Below are 13,032 nucleotides of genomic sequence, written 5' to 3'. Positions count from 1 at the left end.
TCTATTTGGTTATGTTTCAACATACTTTTCAACAACTGGTTTCCTGCAAAACATTATCAACTCATTTTATAAAAAAAGACCGTTATACCCTTCTTTTCACTAACCTGCATACCAAAATTGTACCCTCCAGACTTTGAAGAAGCCTTTGAACAAATAAAATTCAGTTTTGAAAAACCGCTTCCAAACTCAATGCCATCACCAGTAACCTTAGATTTAAGATTTGGTGATGGCATTGAGTTTTGGAAAGGATTTTATCAAAATCTAAGATCTTTGGGAAGTTTAAGATCTGTGGAAACCTTAGATTTTTTCTGCTTGGCCAAGTTTGGAATTCACATAACATATATAGAAGTGTAATAAATTTCAGTCACCAGTTTTATTGCAGTCATTAAAGTCTCTGTTGTTATATAGTTGGTTGTTGAGTGTATAACACACTATAACTGCATACTACCTGTCAAAATGGTTTCCACAGGCTTTGGAAACACACAGAAGCTAATTACTTTTTGAAATTAATTACATTTATACCTACTACCTGTCCAAAATCTTGAAAATATATTTATGTAATAATAGCCTACATTCAAATTAATTAAAATAAAAAAAACTAGTAAATCACACGCTTTGTACGCTTTTAATACCTGTCAAAAATCTTGGAAATATATTTATGTAATAATAGCCTACATTCAAGTTAATTAAAATAAAAAACTAGTATATCTTACTAGATACGCTACAAATCAACTGAACTACAATAAATTACTGTCTCAACTACCAAAAATTAAATTTTAGGTCTATTTTGTTATTCAATCACACTAACATATATTTTAAAGTTAATTAAAAAAAACTACATCCAATACGCTATACATACGCATAAACCAAAATATAATAATAACATTTACAGTTAATAATTAATAACATTTACAATAATAACTCCTAGTTAATAATGTCACGCTTTGGAAACGCTCAACGCTCTACAGTTAATAATAACATTTACAATAATAACATTCATATAATATAAGTGATTAGGTATTAAAAAAACAGTCATTAAATTTCAGCCACCAGTTATATATATCACGCTGTGGAAATGCTCCACGCTTTACAGTTAATAATAACATTTAAAATAATAACATTCACATAATATAAGTGATTATGTATTAAAAAAATTAATATGATTAATCAATTCATATAACATAAACATATTAATACCAAAATATAAAAATTACAATAATAACATTTACATTAATATAGAAAACCAAAAATTACATAAAACTATAACTAGCTCCTAGCATCCGACTCCGTCTCAGAATCTACATCGACATCCATCGTAGACCTCCCTGTAGATTCCGTATCCGAATCTACATCCGGATTCTCCTCTGGAGTATGAGAGGGAATGATCCTCTCGTACATGCCATCAGAGGGCATGATCCTCTCGTACATGCCACCTGAGAATGGAATGCCCCATAAACGGACACCGCCTTGAAGTGCTCCAAGTCGTTCAACTCGATGTACGCCACCCCGATTCCCGGCACTACCATTTCAGTGCTGAAATAATCAACAGTCGTGTACCTAAGCCACCTAACCATTCGGTTAAGTGCTGAAATAGTCAATATACCTCACCCTTTGATTCCACTGGAAGGCGCCGGAAAAAAAGTGGAATCGTATCGTGAAAAATGTGGGGTCGTAGAAGATGGGGGCTTGAGTACCCGGTGCACGTTTGAGCCAAGCTGCAGCCATTATCGGAAATTATAATCGGAAGAAAAGTGGATTGTGAGTGTGATAGTGGATTCTGATTATGGATTGTGATTGTGATTGTGGATTGTGATTGTGATTTAAACACCATCGGAAACCGCCGGTACATCTCCCTGACAATTTGAATTTGGCGGCACAAGAAACTGTAAAGGCAATGATGACGTCTCCACTCGTCAAATCAACGTGTGGCCATTAATTACGTTTTTGACACGCTTAAATATATTTTAGTGTGACCATTTATCAATTATAGCCACACATAATAAGTGTATATGTGACAATAAAAACCTTAGAAAAAATAAAACTAACATACTCTTTGGTCACACAACCTCTTATAAGTGGCCATTAATTACATTTGGACACACATAAAAATATTTAAGTGTGACCATTTCTCACTTATAGCCACACATAATAAGTGTATCTGTGACAATAAAAAAGTTATAAAAAATAAAACTAAGATACTCTTTGGTCACACAACCTCGTATAGGTGGCCATTAATTACATTTGGACACACTTAATTATATTTAAGTGTGACAACTTATCACTTATAGCCACACATAGTAAGTGTATCCGTGACAATAAAAAACTTAGGAAAAATAAAAGTAAACTACTCTTTGGTCACACAATCTCCTATAAGTAGCCATTATTACATTTGGACACACTTAAAAATATTTAAGTGTGACAATTTATCACCTATAGCCACACATAATAAGTGTATCCGTGACAATAAAAAACTTAGGAAAAATAAAAGTAAACTACTCTTTGGTCACACAACCTCGTATAAGTGGCCATATATTTAAGTGTTTTAGCCACATTACTAATAAATACAATGGTGGTTTGTCATATTTCGCCATTTTATTAAAAATGTGGCTAGAAAATGTGACATTAGGTCACACAACGTAACATAAGTGGCTATATCTTTTACCTTTTAGACACATCTCTTATCAATACAGTAGCCGTTTGTCACATTTGGCCACGCTATTAAAACATGTGGCTAGTTAAATGTCACAGTTTGTGGCTAATGCATGTGTTTTTGGTCACATGTATCAAAGATCAAACAAACTATGACTGTAGGTCACATTTCGCCACACGTTTTTATAATGTGGCTTGTTTTTGTCACAGTTTTTTTCAAATGTGTGGCGAAAAGTACCTGAGTAGGTATAGAATTGTCACATGAAGAATAATATGTGTGGCCAAAACATTCTGGAAGGTTTTCAAACATGGTCAAAGACCTTTTAGTCACACATTTAAGCCGAAGTGTGGCAAATCTCCTAGACCACATGTGTGGCCGAAGGTCGATATTCACGTAGTGTTCGTTACATTACATTAAATAATAAATACTAACAAACCGCCCCCTGATTCGTTAAACATCCTTAACGAAGCAGGAGAAAACTTAACTTAAGGTCTAGTTCGTTAAACATCCTTAACGAACTAGACTGTTCCTCTAACGAACTAACTTAATTTAATATAAATAACTTTTACATAAATAAACGATAAATACAAAATGATAATTACAAAGACTCGAGACGCAAAACCGTTTACTAACACTTACATATTTTATAAAATTATATATCAATTTATTATATAGTATAAACTAGTATTTGATCTCCGAGTTGCGGGGTGTGTAAAATTGTTTATTCACACATTCACTTTGCTTGAAAACATGAAGGGATTACCACCACCATCGTTCTCGGTCACCATCCTCTCTCGTGCGACAAGTAGTTTTCATTAACTACTAAGGAAACCGAATGATAAGTAGACGTAAAACGTTGTACCGTGCATAATGTGTCATATTGACCAATAACATAAAAAAAATAAGTGCAACAAAACATTTTAAAAAACAATATGAAATTATATATAAAAAAAAACTAAATTTATTATAGTTTATAGACCTATGAACTCTTATAAAGTTCAAAGATAACAACGTGAATTTAATAAAAACTAATATGGGTTATTTTAGCATTTGTATTAAAAAAACACACAAAAACCAGCTCATCAAATGGTCAAACTTGAGACCTACAACTTCACACCCGACCAAACTTATAACCACATCAATTAAATTCTTTGTTAAAAACTCATTTGTATTAAAAACACATAAAACCAGACCCTTCAAAGGGTTGAACTTGAGAACTATAACATCACACTCAACCAAAATTAACTCAAACTTTGGGCCCATATGATGAGATATGAATACAAGTTTAGTTGTCACCACTAAAAATAACGTTTTAGGTAATTTTAGAAAAATAGAAAATGTATTATAATATATAAAACTAAGAAAAAACACTTTCTTTAAAAAAATAGAAAAAAATTTTAGTTAAATTATAATGATAACAAAACAATTTCAGTTAAATAATAATAATAACAAAACGGCAAAAATAAAATATGTAAAACTTGAAACATTTAGTAAAAGTAGATGGAAATGGAGCGCATTTTGTAACAACTCGGATTTTCTAAATTAATAATTTTAATCATAACCCAACCCGCTCTTATGTTCAGGAAATTATCGAATAAATTTTGTGTTTATCAAGTCATTATTATTGTAATATGTTAATATTGTTATTTAAATATTAACAAAACAACTTTGAAAAATGTACATTTTCAACCCTAAATTTAAACTTTTATCCTTATTTGTTTCCAACTCCATACTTCAAGGTCTATAGGGTAGATTATGTTATAATCCATTTAAGAGATCCAATCCCATATCCATATCCTTTTACCTAACTCGTTAACCTGTTGGTACATGTATGTCAGTAGTTCATAGTCTAGCATTTGTAATCGAGTCTGTAATGTAATTATGTTTTGTTTATGTTTGTTTTGTAATGCGCGAAGTTGTCAACAAGTTCGCTATGGCGAACTTGTTGAATCAGCGAAGTTATTGACAAGGCGAAGTTGTCGTGTATATAAACTGTTTCAGACGAAACAGTTTGGGTTGTTCGTTTAGGGTTTTCGTTTCAGTTTTCAGTAACCGAGTTACGTGTCATAGTCTGTAACAGTGACCTCGGGTCACGTGTTTGTTATCAATATAACGTGGTTGGTTTATTGCTTGTGTATTCGATCTCTACATACTCTACACTCGTATCTACCTACGCAGGGATTCCGCACCTGCGTTGTTAGAGACATCCCGTGTACGATCCGTCCAGGAACCTTCAATTGGTATCAGAGCCACTCGGCTCGATTGTGAGGTTCGGGATTTCACGCGGGTGTAGAAAACGTCTCGTTTGACCTATTCGCGGGACGTGTTTTTGTTGGGATTGAGTTTTGCTAGTGCTTGACAGTCATTTTCAAGCCTTTGCATTGATCGGGAGCTGCTGGATTGACGAAAACAGATCTGAACAAACTTCCCTGTTCATCGGGCGAAGTTACCGTTCATCGGGCGAAGTTACCATTCTTCAGGCGAAGTTGCCGTCGCTGGAATTAGGGTTTTTGGCGAAGATATAAGGATTAGCGAAGTTAACTACAACTTCGCTCACTTCATAAGTTCGCCTTAGCGAAGTTATCCGCAACTTCGCTTCAAACCCAAGTTCGCTCAACTCATAAGTTCGCCAGAGCTAAGCGAAGTTATTCTTAACTTCGCCCAAATCAAGCGAATTTAAGATCTCAGCGAAGTTCTTTTTCAGCGAAGTTAACCTTCAAGCGAAGTTATTCTTAACTTCGCCAACTGAGCTGTTTTAATATTTTTTTGTTTTTCCAGGTTTTTTTCAGGTTTTTGCAAGGATGTCGTCGATCAATATCTCCGATTTGGTCAAGATGGAGGTAGAAGCGGGGTCTGCCACTAAGGCCCCGAGGCTTATGAAAGGAACTGACTTCGTGGCATGGAAGGATAGATTCATCCAATACATCAAATACCAGGATGCCAAAATGTGGGTGTACATCCAGGATGGATATATCCCTCCTACTATGCAATACGAAGGCCGTGACGTAGTTAAGAAGTACAGCAAAATGGAGGACGAAGAAAAGAAAATGTACGAGGCCGAAAGCAAGGCCCATGCTGCGATAACAATGGCACTTCCTCAAGAAGTTCTCCATACGTTCCGAAAATACACTTCTGCAAGAGAGCTTTGGGATGCTCTTGAAAATAGATTCGAGGGGAATGTGGGTATCCGTGCATCGAAGGTAAAACTTTTGAAGACCCAGTTCTCCGTCTTCAAATTTTTGAAGAACGAATCGCTGGATGATATTATCACCAGATACTATCATCTAATGACAGAGCTTAGCAATTATTCGATTGCTTACCGAGAAGAAGAGATCGTTGAAAAACTTCTCGATGCTCTCCCACCGAAGTGGGAAATGTACACCGTTCTTATGAGGGAAGACAGAGACTTTCCTAATTATGATCTTGAAACGGCAGTGAACAAGCTCAGAACTTATGAGCTTAATATGGTTCGAAAAGAAACACCTACAGATCAGATACAAGACCCTGGTATGTATGGTGCAAAGGTTAACTCAGGCTCAAGTTCAAGGCCTGAATCTGCTGCTTATTACTCTAAAGGGGAGTCAGGCTCTGACTCGTCTCATGAAGGAAACGTTTCTGTAAACACGAATGGTGATGTATGTTTCGTTGCTGGAGGATCTAGTACTTCAAAGCCTCAAGCATCCACAAGTAGTTTTTCTGCAAATGCATCAAGCAATAGTTATTCCAAGATGCCTATGAGTGTAAAATCTGCTGAAGAGCAGTTTGCAGTCTATGCATCATTTATTGCTTCCTATGAAAACTACATCCAGGGGAAGATTGTGGACCCTGCTGTTCTGGATGAGGATTATGACCAGATCGATGCTGATGATCTGGAGGAGATGGATTTGCAATGGCAAATGGCCATGATAGTGAGGCGAGTCAAGCGTTTCATGAATAAGACGGGGAGAAAGTTTGTTGGTGGTCGGCCCGGGTTCGACAAGTCCAAAGTAAGGTGCTATAATTGTCAACAGTACGGGCACTTTGCCAAGGAATGCAGAAATGAGAGGGTTGAACGAGGACAAGGTCGACCTACACAACACTCAGGAGTTAACAGAGAGATAAATGCCATGTTGACCAGAGAGGCAGGTGAGTACAACTGGAATCAACGCTCAAGTGGTTCTGGTGAGCAAGCAAACATGGCTGAGTCTGAAGCTGAAGAATGTGAGAAGGTTGAAGAAATTGAGAAAGCAAATGAAGAAGAAACCGCTTTCATGGCAAATGACAAAGATAATCGCTCCGAGGTAAGTCCTAAAACTATTTGTACTAGTTGTGAGAATTTGTCTGAGCAACTTAAAACAATAACTGATCAGTATGTCCATTTAGATGCTGACTTTAAAACTATTAAAGAAGATCACCATTTTACGAAAGCAAGAGAAACGAGTTATAAAATTAAAATAAAAGCATGTGAAAAAGACGTTCAAAGCTTAAAAATTAAACTTGCTGAGAAAATTGAAATAATTGATCTTAGTTATGAAGTTTTGGAGGAAAAAACTAAAGTGATTGCTGATCGGGATAAACAGATTGCTGACCACCAGGTAAAGGTGGTGGAACTGAACCGCAAACTTGAGCAGTTCAGGAATTCCTCGGCCATCCTTGATCACCTCGTGAGTGATCCAGGTACCTCTGCAAAGAGGGGAGGAATCGGATATAATGAAGTTCCACCACCCTTTAACCACAACTATACTTATAATCCGAGTGTTCAGAAATCTGTCGATTTCGAAGTTCCTCAGACAACTCCAATCAAGATTACAAGTGTAAAACCAAGTGTTAGCTGTGGAGAAACAAGTTCGAAAGTTTCTAATGTGAATATTTCTGTTTTGAGTCCAGTCTCATCGGATTCGGATAAGTTGTCCGAATCTGATCAGACAAAAGAGAAGGTAGGGTTACCCACCGATGGAGATAAAAATAAAGGTTCTAAAAAGAGTTCTCCACTCAATCCGTACGTCCCACCTTATGTGAGACGAACGGCTGGTAACACTACCTCTACATCCAAACCAACATTTGACAAGAAATTGGAGAGTCGGTGTTGCTTTAGATGTAACAAATTAGGGCATTTAGTTGCAGATTGCCCTCTGGAGCCGAGATTAAGAGGTATGAAGCCAAATAAAACTGAGTATAAGCGTCATTCTGTTACTGCTAAAAATGAAAACTTTAAAAAATGCCAAAATGTAACGAATTCAAGTTTTCATAAAAACCAACCTCAGTTTTACAACCAAACCTCAAAATATAGCACCTTCAATTCTCAAAGGTTTGGAAGGCATTACACACAATCTGCAGGGAGATACCCTAACAGGACTTACAGAAATTATCGAGTCTCTAACTTGAGAAAGCCAGGGTACGGGACGTATCGATCCAAGACCAATTGGTCTTGGGTCCCAAGATTCTAACTCTTTGTTTTATTGTGCAGGAACAGTTGAACAGGGCTGCAAACAATCTTTGGATTGTAGATAGCGGCTGTTCCAGGCACATGACAGGCAACAAACACTTATTGCAAGATTTAAAACCTGTTCAGGGAGCTAGAGTTAGTTTTGCTGGTGAAAGCGGTGGAAGGATTACCGGTAGAGGTACTGTGTCGAATGGGAGAATGACACTTGAAAACGTAAACTTTGTGGAGGAATTAAAGCACAATCTGCTGAGTGTGTCGCAGATCTGTGATAAAGAATACACTGTCCATTTCACTAAAAATGAAGCGATTGTATTGAAGCCTGGTTTTCATATACCAGAAGAATGGATAGTAATGAAAGCTCCACGTGAAACGAATACATATGTGATGGACATGAGGTCTACTGAAATGGCCACCGGAGAATCTTGTTTAATGACAAAAGCAAGCGAATCAGAATCAGAATTGTGGCACAGGAGAATGGGACATATTCATCTTCGTAAGATGAACTTCATTGTCAAAAATGGGCTTGTGATGGGCGTTCCCTTAAAGAGTTTTAACTTTGAAGATAAATGCATAGCGTGCAAGAAGGGAAAACAACACAAGAAAAGCCATCTCACCAAGACGATCAACTCAATTGCTGGTACTCTAGAACTACTTCATATGGATCTCTTCGGTCCGGTGAATGTACAAAGTCTAGGTGGTACTTCTTACTGCTTGGTGATAACTGATGATTACTCGCGATACTCGTGGGTATATTTTCTGAAAACGAAAGACGAGACGACTCAGATGGTGAAGAATCTAATTACAAAAGTCGAGAACGTCATGAGTAAATCAGTTAAATTCATCAGAAGCGACAATGGGACAGAGTTCAAGAACTTTGAGATGGAAATCTTTTGTCTTCAGAAGGGTATTGAGCATCAATACAGCGCTCCGTATACTCCACAACAGAACGGAGTAGCTGAAAGGAAGAACCGAACGTTGATTGAAGGAGCCAGAACTATGCTGGCAGACTCAAAGCTTCCTGTGATGTTCTGGGCTGAAGCAGTTGCTACAGCCTGCTATGTTCTGAATCGGGTGTTAACAGTTAAGAGACTTGGAAAAACCTGTTATGATCTTATGCACGGAAGGAAGCCCAACTTGTGCGGTCTTGAACCTTTTGGGTCTCCTTGTTCGATTTTGAAGACTAATTCGAAATTTGGTGAAGTAGCTGATGAGGGAATCCTAGTCGGTTATGTTGTTGGGACTCCCAACAGACGGGTCTTCAATACGACAACTTGCAAGGTGGAGGTGGTTTGTAACACCGACATTACTAGTTACCAACCGCCAAAACCAAGCAATGGACCTGCTGAGCTGTTTGACTATGTTAAACTTTTTAAGTCGTTTAACGTACCTACTTTGGAAATTTCTGAAGAAGACGAAAGAGCAGTGACGAAGATGATTTTTGATGAGGAAGAGGAGGTAGTGCAACATCAGATGACAGAAAAATCTCAGCCTTCCACATCAAACCCTATCGATACCCCTGCGGCCTCAACTGAAGATGAGTTTATTAATCCTTTTCACTCTCAGCCTGAAACTACCATAGATGAGATCTCTTCAAACTTGGAAGACAATTTGCATGTCGGTGCTGTTCCGACCACGAGAATTCACAAAGATCACCCATTGGAGAATGTTATAGGTGACGTGTCCTCTAGTGTACAAACCAGAAGTAGCTTGAATGAGCACACCTGTGTTTATACAAGCATTAAAGATACAGGTATCATGAACGAATGTTTGTACTCTTGCTTCATAAGCCAAGTCGAACCGAAGAATTATCAAATGGCTTTAAAGGACAGCTCGTGGGTCGAAGCCATGCAAGAAGAGTTGGCTCAGTTCGAAAAAATGGAAGTTTGGACTTTGGTTGAAAAACCAAAGAATGTGCATGCTATAGGCACGAAATGGGTGTTCAAGTGCAAGAGAGATGAAAAGGGGATTATCGTGAGAAATAAGGCGAGGCTGGTTGTTAAAGGTTTTAATCAACAAGAGGGTATTGACTACAATGAGGTTTTCGCTCCTGTTGCCCGGTTAGAAGCGATTAGATTGTTTTTGGCGTTTGCTGCATCTAAAAAGATGAAGGTGTTTCAGTTAGATGTGAAGAGCGCGTTTCTTAACGGGAAAGTTGATGAGGTTGTGTTTGTTGAGCAACCTCCGGGTTTTCCTGACCCAGACTTTCCGGATCACGTATACAGGTTGAGCAAGGCGTTATATGGGTTACATCAGGCACCTCGTGCATGGTATTCAACGTTATCGGACTACTTGCTGGAAAATGGTTTTGAAAGAGGATTGATTGACAGTACGCTGTTTGTGAAGAGAGAAGGATGTGACTTCTTACTGGTTCAAGTCTACGTGGATGATATCATTTTTGCTGCATCAAGAGTATCCATGTGTCAGGATTTTGAGGCTGTCATGAAGAAACGATTCGAGATGAGTGCTATGGGTGAACTAACCTTCTTTCTAGGATTGCAGGTTGATCAGAAGAAGGATGGGATGTTCATTCATCAAACAAAGTATGTTCATGATGTGCTGAAGAGATTCAAGATGGAGGACAGTTCTCCATATGACACCCCAATCTGCGTCAATCACAAGTTGGGCGCTGAATCAGATGGTGACGCAGATGTGGACCCTACTCTGTATCGGGCGATAATAGGTTCATTAATGTATTTAACTGCTTCTAGGCCCGATATAATGTTTTCTGTTTGTCTTTGTGCTCGTTTTCAGGCAAACCCAAAGGAATCTCACATGAAAGGTGTGAAGAGGATTTTGCGGTATCTTAAGGGCAAGCCGAAACTAGGGTTGTGGTACCCAAAGGGAGGAGACGTTGAACTGGTGGCGTATACAGATTCTGATTATGGTGGCTGTAATCAGAGTCGGAAGTCAACAACAGGAGGCTGTCAGTTTCTTGGAGGAAGATTAGTTTCCTGGCAGTGCAAGAAACAGACATCAGTTGCAATTTCAACATGCGAAGCTGAATACATGGCAGCATCCAACTGCTGCTCTCAGGTTTTGTGGATTCAGCAACAATTGCGCGACTATGGTCTGAATTTCTTACTTACTCCTATTTTAATTGATAACACTGCCGCCATCTCAGTAATTAACAATCCCGTGAAGCACAGTAAAACTAAGCATATTGACATTCGCCATCACTTCATACGGGATTGTGCTGAGAAGAAACTGATAAAGATCGAAAAAGTTGATACACTTGAAAATTTTGCTGACTTGTTTACAAAAGCGTTTGATAAATCCAGATTTCAAAACCTAATTGAGCTAAACGGGATGATCAATCCCGAGTAACCATGTCTTTGATTTAAAAAAAAAAAAAAAAAAAAAAAAAAAAACATGGGTCATTTTTGCTTAAAATTAGTCGGTTACCTCAGTTTGATGGACATATCCTAGGATATGTTTTGGTCCTCGTTTCAACGTAGAGAATGAGGATAGCCATTAACTGGAAGACTGAAAGTGACCGGGGCAGCTATGACGTGTGTTCTTTCAGTTGCTGAAAATTAGTCGGTCATACTTAGTAAGAAGGACACATACTTGTATGTGGTCGGTCCAGTTGATCCATTGGATCTTCAGGATAGCCGTTTACCTGACGACTTTGACGTGATTGGGGCGATTGAATTTAAAGTTTTTTTTGAGGGAAATGAAATTAATTTTCAAGTCTGTTACTTCGTATGAAGTTCTATGCTGTGTTTAACAGAAAATTGATCCAACCTTGGAAAATGATATATATACTGATCGTGTGTGCTTAACTAGTGAAGTTATTAGGCTTAAAAGGCTTTAGAACAGTCATTGTATGTCATGGTAATTTTTATGGTGCGTAAAAGTGTATGTGATACTAACTTAAATTTACTCGAATTTACGTGGAAACTCCTTAAGAGTTTTGTATGTCTTCATACATATCTTTTCGAAGGATAGGCAGAAAAGCGACTACCCAGTCATACACGAGCCCGTGAGTGTTCTGATTCCCGTGAAGAAAGCATTTCAAGATACTGCAGTGATCCAGATTCGGGACTTGCAGTGATTTAGTACTCCGAAGTCGATAAAAATGTTTAATTTAAAAAAAAAAAAAAAAAAATATATATATATATATATATATATATATACGTGTATATTTTTAAATACTTATGAGACATAGTAACAATCAAGACTTCTCAAGTCTGGAGTTAGAAGAAAACGGGAGGCAGACATAATGTATCTACGAGATAATCAGACATTATGGGTCGAAGTCAATTCGGGGTGACTTGGGTATAGCCAAATACGCTTTGAGAATAGATAGAAGACATCATTATCTCTGAGATGTTGCCAACTTAAACTTTTGAGCTTAACTGAACCTTAATCCGTATCACAGAAACGATGAAAACCATTTACGTTATTTACATGCTTACAACCTGTGTCTCTATGTCATAATACAGCCAAACACGGATCTAAGTGACAGTCACATCGTTAGTATGATTCCTGTTAGGATCTTTTCTAAAACGTAGTGGTCCCTGACTAGACTGAAATTTGATCCCTTATTTCGTTAAATTTTTTCTAAGTTTTTTTGTTTTTTTTGTAGTTATATTATTGTTGGTTACTAGGTCTTGATCATATTTGTTTAACTCTTTTTGGTAATTGATAAGGTTAAATTCAGGATTATTCAAACTTAAAGGGCTGATTTTGAAAATTACGGGCGAAGTTGTTGAATTCGGCGAAGTTGTGCTTAACTTCGCCTTGGCGAAGTTAAGAGTAACTTCGCCTGAACAAACTCTGCCCTATATAAGGGATTGTAAACAGTAACTATATCATTTTTTTTCGAATTACCGGCGAACTTGTTCAAATAACCAATACATCCGGATCTTATTCTTCGCTTTCGATTTCGATCTTGTGTTCCTAGTTTCTACTATACTCGTGGTATGTGTAGTCAATATCATCCTATCTTTCTCGT

The sequence above is a fragment of the Bidens hawaiensis genome, unplaced genomic scaffold, assembly GCF_021521415.1.
Source record: "Bidens hawaiensis isolate Kalapana, Puna unplaced genomic scaffold, B.hawaiensis_p1.1 tig00000369_1, whole genome shotgun sequence".
Classification (NCBI taxonomy): Eukaryota; Viridiplantae; Streptophyta; class Magnoliopsida; order Asterales; family Asteraceae; genus Bidens; species Bidens hawaiensis.
The sequence above is the reverse complement of the archived record's forward strand: the minus strand, read 5'-3'. Positions refer to the sequence as shown.